At 40.0% G+C, this 10,698-nt stretch overlaps 2 long non-coding RNA genes across 2 annotated transcripts; both read left to right on the top strand.

Annotated features, from left to right (window-relative positions):
- Positions 1-221: 221 nt before the first annotated feature.
- Positions 222-2,053, top strand: LOC110920579. Its single transcript, XR_002581752.1, has 3 exons — positions 222-338; positions 850-916; positions 1,861-2,053. It is a non-coding gene; the product is annotated as an uncharacterized LOC110920579 (long non-coding RNA).
- A 5,094-nt stretch (positions 2,054-7,147) lies between these two features.
- On the top strand, positions 7,148-8,949 carry LOC110920588. The gene is made up of 3 exons (XR_002581792.2): positions 7,148-7,280; positions 7,792-7,858; positions 8,763-8,949. It is a non-coding gene; the product is annotated as an uncharacterized LOC110920588 (long non-coding RNA).
- The last annotated feature ends 1,749 nt before the right edge of the window (positions 8,950-10,698 follow it).

Raw genomic sequence — 10,698 nt, 5'->3', positions numbered from 1 at the left:
AGTGTTAATTAAACAGGAACCAGCTAACTAGGAAATTACAACCCAGTTAGTTAGTTAACTTGTTTTAAAGCATGAATGAATTTAAATTGCCAAAATATAAACTAAATACAAGTGGAGGGACCTAGGTTTTATAACTTGAAACTTAATTCAATTAAAACAAAATAAAACATACCAGACACACACAAGAGGTGTGTGTGGTCGACCAGGAAACGCAGGGGGCGACATAAGCTCCTCAACAAACCCTAGCTTCCACAAAAGTGATCAATTGAAGGTCATAATCAAGTCCAAATCGATTTTCAAGCACAAATTAATGATCACCTAGTTGAAGGGATCATAAGGTATGTAAAATCTTGATGTTTTGATTCATCTCAAATTCTTGGTTAATTGTGAAGAACTGAAATTGAGCTTGATTATGTCTTGCATGGGTGAAATTAGAAGTAATATGGTGTCTAAGGATAAACCCTAGATGATTTCTTATCAAAATCTTGCATGAGGCTTGTAAGGTTTTTAATCACCAATGTAGGTGACTAATAAGTTGTAGAAACTTGATGAACACTAGGATTGTGATTCTTGTTTTAGTGTAATCTGAATTCCAAGAGGTAAATTCTGAAATTTAGAAGTTAAAACATGTGTAAATATGCCTAATTGAAGTTGGCTTAGATGAAAATTACAAGTCATGAACTTGGTTATGATTATGTAAAAATCTGACCCGCTAGGTGTTTGATAAAACGCCTAAGTGAGGATTAAAATGTAAAAAGATGGGTGAAAACGCAGATTCGATTATTATAGAGAATTGTGCGTTAGGGCGTATGAAAGAGTTCTAAATTTATTTTGAATTGAACTCTTTAGGCAAGGAATCCGGATCGTCAAGCGGACACGCCGGAGTGGATACGCGTTTGAAAGGTGTGCACTAAAGGTACGCGACTTATAGTTTCGCTACATTATGTCTAATTGTTGGTTTTACGTTGTTATATTGAAATTTTGGTAAACAAGAAAAACCGTTAAGTCACGGAAGTGACAACGTGCATTAGACAAGTAAAACGGGTCAAAACATGAGTTAGAAATAGAGTTTGGATGTGTTTAGCAATGGGGATACCCATTTGGGACCCAAACGGGTCAAAACAAGTTGTGTTACAAACATAGAAACTAATAGCCATCACTTTTGACTGGTTATGTATCAAGCGTAGGTCGTGTAACAGACACGCAAATCCGTTTCAAGAGCATGAGCCCTTGTAGAGGGATTATAGTTCGGAACATTCACTTGTCGAATGATTCCGAAAGGCATGATTAAATCCTTGAAAATAAGCATGATGGTTATTGCACAAGCATCCCTCGGGAGGGGAGCAAAAGCTCATACTTGGTAAACGTAGAAACGGGTGCATTGGCCTAAAGTTTATGTGATAGTAATACATGTTATGGAACTTGTAAACAAATGGGTCAAATAAATAAGAGACAAATTATAAAACAACTGTTTTTGAAATAATATTTTTATGCAAAACGTGTTGATAAACGCGTCCGTAATTAAATTACGGTCACGTAGGAAAAAGAATCGGTTAAATCGGACTTACGGATCCAAAGTTATGACCATTTGAAGTTGAATATAGTGAAAATCCAGAGCTGGCAGAAAATGCAGGTCCAGAAACTGGACCTGCTGGAAAACGTTTTCCCCCGCGCCACGCGACGGGGGTAAGTAAATCTGGCGCGACACCCGGGGCCGCCCGCGCCATGCGAGGACCCTTCGCGACACGCGACAGGGTGAAAAGTTGAATTTTATTTTATTTTTGATGGTTCAATACTAGAACTCGTTTATAAGCATTGTATATATGTCATATCTAACTTTTTAAGTGGTTTTGACTCTAGGTACTAATGGGGTCCTTCCGGATGGTGATCAAGCATGTTACAAGAACCGAACACAAATTTTGGATGCTTCCGCGTTAACTTAATCTTGACTAGACAATGTTTTGATGTAAATGAATTGTAATCAATGTTTTAAACTAGTCGGTAGTTGACTAGTAGGTGTTACTTAAAACTTTGCTTTTGTACTTATCATGAATATGTTTGGTCTTTAAATATGAAAATTTTTGTAAACTCAAATTTTAGTATGAAATTCATGTAATATATCATTAAATCTCGTCCTCTTAGTAAGGGTCTTACAAGTTGGTAATCAGAGCTCAAGGTTGTCAATAAAGTGTTCGGTTCAAGCTTGATCAAGCATCCAGTAAGAGTTAATCGTTTTAAGTAGATTTAGAGAATATAGAAATAAATCATGAACAAATATGCACGAAAAGAGTGTGTAAGCTCACTCAAACACAGGAAATGCATGAAACAAGAACGGTTGAATCAAGTTATGAACTTGATTAAATCAAAACAAGTAAATCATATGTTATAAATGAAATGTTTAACAATTAATGTAAGCATTTCAGTATTAGAGATGGCAGATGGAGGTAATGATGACGCGGTGCCAAGAGTCACCGAACAAATAAGAGAAGTGATTGCCGAAGAGGTTGGAAAGGCGATCGAAAATAGTTTGTCGAGCTTTATTGATAAAATTCAAAACACGGTTCTATCAATAGTAGACGAGAGAATCAAGAAATTGGAAGATAGTTCTAATCTAGCAAAGGAAAAGCCCGGAGGACGAAAGCCTTGTTCATACAAGGAATTCATGGCGTGTAAACCACCAATATATAATGGGGAGGTTGACCCAATAGTATGCCAACGATTTCTAAGTGATATTGAAGGGGTATTCGAGAGGACCCATTGTGATGAAGATGACTAAGTAGCCTACGGTACGGGTCAATTAAGGGGTCAAGCGAAAGACTGGTGGGATAACAAAGAGAAAGAGATTGGAAGCGAAGCAGCTAAAGCCATGACATGGGAGGAGTTTAAGACGCCGTTTCTTAAACATCATAGTCCCAAGGCGGTCATTAATAGAATCAAGGAAGAGTTCATGCAACTTAGGCACAAGGGCGAGACCATAGACAAGATTGCGGCAACGTTTATGGATAAGATGAAGTTTTGCAATGAATTGGTGATGAATGAAGAACAGAAGATATACTACTACTATAACATGTTGAGCGCCGAGTATAGGGAGTTTATGACTCCTTCAAAATACGAGACCCTTACCGAGATCATAAATGTTGCTCGGGAACGGGAGATTGAACTGAAAAAGCAGGTTGAACGGGGCGAACGAAAGGCACATGATGTTAATCCAAGCTCTACCAAGAAAGCGCGAACAAATGAAACAGTTAAGAAATCGGATGCAAAAGGCGGGTCGCCAAGTTGCAAAATCTGCGGAAAGGGTCATAAGGGCGAATGCCGCTTCAAGGATAAACCTTGTCCCATATGTCGGAAGACGGGACATATGGCTACATCATGCCCGGAGAAAGTGACGGTTTGCTACAATTGTTACCGACCGGGTCACAAGAAGTCGGAATGCCCGGAGCTGGTTGGAAAGAAAGATGGGCAAGACCCGAAAGGTGAAGCCCCAAAAGAAAAGGCAAGATCTTTCCAATTGACTACCGCAAAAGCAAAAGTTGAACCTGAAGTGGTCTCAGGTATATTTGCTATAAACTCGATTCCTGCACGTGTATTATTTGATACGGGTGTGAATAAATCCTTTATTTCATACGGATTTATTCGACATCCTTCATTTGTTCTAACAAAATTACATATGCCCTAAGAAGTAGAGATAAGTAATAACAAGAGTTTTATTGTTTGTGATGTATGTGAAAACTGTAAATTGAGCATTGATGACGAAGAATACACAATAGACTTGATCTCGATGTCAATGGGAGAATTCCAAGTGATCGTGGGGATGAATTGGTTGTCCCGATACCACGCGAAGGTGGTTTGTTTCCGAAAGGAAATAAAACTGACGTCTCCTAGCGAAAAGCACGTTACGATATACGGTGAAAAAGGGGGTAACCTGGTGGTATGCTCAATGTTAGAAGCCCACAAACTTATGAAACATGGATGCAAGGCCTACATGGTATATGCAAGCGAGTCGGAGAAAGAATCCCTCAAAATTGGAGACGTACCGGTAGTACGTGATTACGAAGACGTGTTCCCGGAAGAACTACCGGGAATACCACCAGAACGGGAGGTAGAGTTCGGAATCGAATTGATTCCGGGCGCAAAACCTGTGGCCAAGGTGCCGTATCGGCTCGCGCCGTCGGAGCTACAAGAATTGATGTCTCAAATCCAAGAATTGCTCGACAAAGGGTTTATCCGACCGAGTGTATCCCCGTGGGGCACACCAGTTCTATTCGTGAAAAAGAAGGACGGCAGTATGCGCATGTATATCGATTACCGAGGGTTAAACAAACTCACGGTAAAGAATCGATACCCACTTCCAAGAATTGATAACTTGTTTGACCAACTACAAGGAGCAAGTTGTTTCTCAAAGATTGATCTCAGATCGGGTTATCACCAATTGAAAGTCAAGGAGGAGGACGTACCGAAGACGGCCTTTCGTACGCGGTACGGGCATTATGAGTTCCTCGTAATGCCCTTTGGGTTGACTAATGCACCCGCGGCTTTCATGGACCTCATGAACCGGGTTTGCAAACCTATGCTGGATAAGTCGGTAATCGTGTTTATCGACGACATTTTGGTATATTCGAAGAATGAAGCAGAGCATGTATACCATTTGCAAGAAGTGTTGGAGACACTCAGATGAGAAAAGCTGTATGCAAAATTCTCGAAGTGCGCCTTCTGGCTACGAGAGGTGAAGTTTCTTGGGCATATCATTAGTGCCGACGGGGTACTAGTGGATCCGTCAAAAGTAGAAGCCGTGTCAAAATGGAACACTCCAAGGAATCCCTCAGAAATCCGAAGCTTTTTAGGGCTCGCGGGATATTATCGGAGATTCATACAAGATTTCTCCAAAATTGCTTTACCATTGACCAAATTGACTCGCAAGGAGGAAAAGTTTGTATGGGGCATCGAACAGGAGGAAGCCTTCCAAACGCTCAGAGAAACGTTAACTCACGCTCCGGTGTTAACATTACCGGAAGGAATCGACGACATGGTGGTTTACTCGGACGCGTCGCATTCGGGGCTCGGATGTGTTTTAATGCAATGAGGTAAGGTCATCGCCTATGCCTCGAGGCAATTGAAGATCCATGAAAAGAAATACCCGACTCACGACTTGGAGCTGGCAGCAGTAGTGTTTGCCTTAAAAATATGGAGACATTACTTGTATGGGGTAAAATGTACAATCTCTACTGACCATAAAAGTTTGAAATATTTTTTCGATCAGAAGGAATTAAACATGAGGAAAAGGCGGTGGTTGGAAACGGTCAAGGATTATGATTGTGAAATACACTACCACCCCGGGAAAGCCAATGTAGTGGCAGATCCGTTGAGCCGAAAGACAGATTATGCCCCGATACAAGTACAATCAATGCAGCTTATTGTGACCTCGGGCCTACTAGAACGGATCCGAGAAGCACAAGTTGAAGCAGTGAAGGTAGAAAATTGGAAAAAGGAAAGAATTGTCGGCCAATTTAAAGATCTTGAAGAAGGCAATCACGGTTTGAAAACACGTTTCAAAAGAATCTGGGTTCCTAACACATGTGGAGTTAAAAAGCTTTTACTAGATGAAGCTCACAAATCCCGTTATTCCATCCATCGGGGAGCGACCAAGATGTATAACGACTTAAAACAAAACTATTGGTGGCCCAGAATGAAAAGAGATGTAGTGAAATACGTGGAGAAGTGCCTGACATGTCTACAAGTCAAGGCGGAACACCAAAAACCATACGGTAAGCTCCAACCGTTGGAAATTCCGGTTTGGAAATGGGAACATATTACAATGGACCTGCTAACCAAACTACCGAAGACGACCCGCGGATTTGATGCAATATGGGTAGTTATTGATAGATTGACAAAGAGTGCTCACTTTATTCCAATACGTGAGACTTATACTTCAGAAAAGATGTCGGAGGTTTACACTAATGAGATAGTGGCACGCCACGGAGTACCGGTATCCATCGTGTCCGATAGGGATACCCGGTTCACTTCAAATTTCTGGCGAGATTTCCAAGAGCAAATGGGCACCAAATTTTTCATCAGCACTGCGTACCATCCTCAGATGGATGGACAGGGTGAAAGAACAATACAAACATTAGAGGACATGCTACGAGCACGTATTATTGATTTCGGAGGTAGTTGGGATGTTTATCTACCTTTGGTCGAATTTTCATATAACAACAGCTACCATGCTAGTATCGGGATGGCACCGTATGAAATGCTTTACGGTAGGAAGTGCCGGACCCCGATGTTTTGGGGTGAGGTGGGTCCACATGAACTCGCTCACAAAGATATAGTCCGAGCTACTAATGAAAAGATTGAAGTGGTTCGGGCACACTTGAAAGCGGTACAGGATAGACAAAAGTCGTATGCGGACAAAAGGCGAAGACCGATCGAGTTTCAGGTTGGCGACAAGGTCATGCTCAAGGTATCCCCACGGAAGGGGGTTATCCGATTTAGAAAGAGAGGAAAATTAAGCCCAAGATTTATTGGGCCGTTTACAATTGTCGAACGAGTAGGGAAGGTGGCATACCGCCTTGAACTACCGGAAGAATTAAGCGGAATTCATAGCACATTTCATGTGTCACATCTTTGGAAATGTCTAGCGGACGAAACAACCTATATCCACTACGACGACATCGAGGTGGATGACAGACTTAACTATGTGGTGAAACCCATTGCGATTTTGGATCGTAAAGTGAAAACCTTAAGGAACAAAGAAATCAATCAAGTAAAGGTCAAATGGGAACACCGGAAGGGTTCGGATATCACATGGGAATCCGAGGAGGAGATGCAACGACTCTACCCTACATTATTCGGTACGTAATTCGGTTTCGGGGACGAAACCCTTTTAAGGGGGGTGGACTTGTAACAACCCGGAATTTATAAAACTCTAAATCAGAATTATTACGTGTTAATTAAACAGGAACCAGCTAACTAGAAAATTACAAACCAGTTAGTTAGTTAACTTGTTTTAAAGCATGAATGAATTTAAATTGCCAAAATATAAACTAAATACAAGTGGAGGGACCTAGGTTGTATAACTTGAAACTTAATTCAATTAAAACAAATTAAAACATACCAAACACACACAAGAGGTGTGTGTGGTCGACCAGGAAACGCAGGGGGCGACATAAGCTCCTCACCAAACCCTAGCTTCCACAAAATTGATCAATTGAAGGTCATAATCAAGTCCAAATCGATTTTCAAGCACAAGTTAATGATCACCTAGTTGAAGGGATCATAAGGTATGTAAAATATTGATGTTTTGATTCATCTCAAATTCTTGGTTAATTGTGAAGAACTGAAATTGAGCTTGATTATGTCTTGCATGGGTGAAATTAGAAGTAATATGGTGTCTAGGGATAAACCCTAGATGATTTCTTATCAAAATCTTGCATGAGGCTTGTAAGGTTTTTAATCACCAATTTAGGTGACTAATAACTTGTAGAAACTTGATGAACACTAGGATTGTGATTCTTGTTTTAGTGTAATCTGAATTCCAAGAGGTAAATTCTGAAATATAGAAGTTAAAACATGTGTAAATTTGCCTAATTGAAGTTGGCTTAGATGAAAATTACAAGTCATGAACTTGGTTATGATTATGTAAAAATCTGACCCGCTAGGTGTTTGATAAAACGCCTAAGTGAGGATTAAAATGTAAAAATTTGGGTGAAAACGCAGATTCAATTATTATAGAGAATTGTGCGTTAGGGCGTATGAAAGAGTTCTAAATTTATTTTGAATTGTACTCTTTAGGCAAGGAATCCGGATAGTCACACGGACACGCCGGAGCGGATACGCGTTTGAAAGGTGTGCACTAAAGGTACGCGACTTATAGTTTCGCTACATTATGTCTAATTGTTGGTTTTACGTTGTTATATTGAAATTTTGGTAAACAAGAAAAACCTTTAAGTCACCGAAGTGACTAAGTGCATTAGACAAGTAAAACGGGTCAAAACATGAGTTAGAAATAGAGTTTGGATGTGTTTAGCAATGGGGATACCCATTCGGCACCCAAACGGGTCAAAACAAGTTGTGTTACAAACATAGAAACTAATAGCCATCACTTTTGACTAGTTATGTATCAAGCGTAGGTCGTGTAACGGACACGCAAATCCGTTTCAAAAGCATGAGCCCTTGTAGAGGGATTATAGTTCAGAACATTCACTTGTCGAATGATTCCGAAAGGCATGATTAAATCCTTGAAAATAAGCATGATGGTTATTGCACAAGCAACCCTCGGGAGGGGAGCAAAAGCTCATACTTGGTAAACGTAGAAACGGGTGCATTGGCCTAAAGTTTATGTGATAGTAATACATGTTATGGAACTTGTAAACAAATGGGTCAAATAAATAAGAGACAAATTATAAAACAACTGTTTTTTAAATAATATTTTTATGCAAAACGTGTTGATAAACGCGTCCGTAATTAAATTGGTCACGTAGGAAAATGAATCGGTTAAATCGGACTCACGGATCCAAAGTTATGACCATTTGAAGTTGAAGATAGTGAAAATCCGGAGCTGGCAGAAAATGCAGGTCCAGAACGTGTTCCCCCGCGCCACACGACGGGGGTAAGTAAATCTGGTGCGACACGCGGGGCCGCCTGCGCCACGCGACAGGGTGAAAAGTTGAATTTTATTTTATTTTTGATGGTTCAATACTAGAACTCGTTTATAAGCATCGTATATATGTCATATCTAACTTTTTAAGTGGTTTTGACTCTAGGTACTAATGGGGTCCTTCCGGATGGTGATCAAGCATGTTACAAGAACCGAACACAAATTTTGGATGCTTCCGCGTTAACTTAAACTTGACTAGACAGTGTTTTGATGTAAATGAATTGTAATCAATGTTTTAAACTAGTCGGTAGTTGACTAGTAGGTGTTACTTTAAATTTTGCTTTTGTACTTATCATGAATATGTTTGGTCTTTAAATATGAAAATTTTTGTAAACTCAAATTTTAGTATGAAATTCATGTAATATATCATTAATTCTCGTCATCTTAATAAGGGTCTTACATAAGTGCCATGTGTTTGTTTGGAGAGCGAAAATGAATAGAGTCCCCACAGCCGATGCGTTACGCAGGAGGGGCATTGTGGTCGGTGATGCCTTATGTCCTCTTTGGAAGTCCGAGATCAAATTGGTTGAGCATCTTTTTACTTCGTGCGAGCTCGCCTTAGTCTTGTGGCAAAAGGTCAGCCGCTGGTGCCGGATTCCTTTCATTTTCACTTTTTCATTCAAAGATCTGTTCGAGACACACATTTTTGGGAAAATTGGGGTTGCGGAGAAGGTAGCTGTGCAAGGCATTATTTCTATCTCGTGTTGGTGCTTGTGGAAGGCTCGAAACAAGGCAGTGTTCTCGGTGTCTCAAGTCAAGGTGGAAGACTTCTTTAGCAAAGTTAGATCAGTGGGGTTCTTATGGTTTAAGCATAGATCTAAGTTCAATTTTATTTCTTGGTCGGATTGGTGTAAATTTGCAATTATGTAGTGTGTTTTGTTTGGGTGTTGGTCTTGCTCGGTTTTCGAGCTTGGGCGATTCTTAATGAAGTTCTCGTTAAAAAAAAAACCCAAACAAATATAATATAATTATTCTAATAAATTAATGTTTTTACAAACCATAAGTATAATTTATTAAAATGATAAAACTGATCTTTAGAAAATTAACAAACTTGTTAAATTTCAAAAAGTAGGGACGACCCTTTTCATAATTCCACATAAGTAACGGGCAACCTCATAAGCACATACCCAACGGGAGGTTTAAGACGGCCACATAAAGCCTAGGTGATGTTTGGAATAGGACATTGACTAGGAGTGCGTCCAAGAGCTAACAGATTCTTATCTGGATCAGCTTGATAAAATGAAACAAGGTAGAAAAAACCAAATTTTAAACGGGCGTAATTCAGGCTACGATTGGAGTTATGGGGCAACGGGCAGGTGACGAAAACCCCCAGTTGTTAGACCCAAATTCCTTGATTTAAGGCTCCAATTTCAGCACTTAAAATTTTCTCTAGTTTTGTCAAATTTCTACGCTTTTTATTTTTAGGAAACCACGAATTTTCGATTTAATCAATTCACGCATTAGTTTAGGTACTTAATTTAAGTACTTCCTTTTAAATTTGTAATATCGAAAATTTGGCAAATTTGTCGAATTTTGAAAACCCCTATAATAGGGCACCTCATTTAATGGTTATTTCATTCACAAATTAATTTACTTTTATTCAAGCATTTTTATTCTTGTTTCTTGTTTTCGTTCTGCGTCAAGCATCACCATTGGAGGCCAGTGTTTGTTGGTGGTGTGCGGTTGGGAATCTGTATATTTTTTTTTGAACGACAAATTTGGATCACTGACGGATCACTGGAGTATCATCGTGCCACCAGCAGAACCACCCGATCATATCCATCTCCACTAGGCAATATAATGCCAATGAGGTAGTGGTGGAGTGGTTAGGGAAAGACTTGGTGTTCCTCGTGACCCAGGTTCGACTCCCACTCTCCACATTATTTTCTGCGGCATTCAGGTGAAGTGCGAATACGGGTGGTGCCGGTTCGTCTTGGATGGGAGGCGAGGTTTTACCGATTATTCCACTGTCATGCATTCGGGCGGATGGAGGTCAGGTTTCCGCGCATCTGAACCCGAATCCTTTAGTCTTTCAATTCATT

This window comes from Helianthus annuus, chromosome 17 (genome assembly GCF_002127325.2).
Source record: "Helianthus annuus cultivar XRQ/B chromosome 17, HanXRQr2.0-SUNRISE, whole genome shotgun sequence".
NCBI classification, from domain to species: domain Eukaryota; kingdom Viridiplantae; phylum Streptophyta; class Magnoliopsida; order Asterales; family Asteraceae; genus Helianthus; species Helianthus annuus.
The sequence above is the reverse complement of the archived record's forward strand: the minus strand, read 5'-3'. Positions and strand labels throughout refer to the sequence as shown.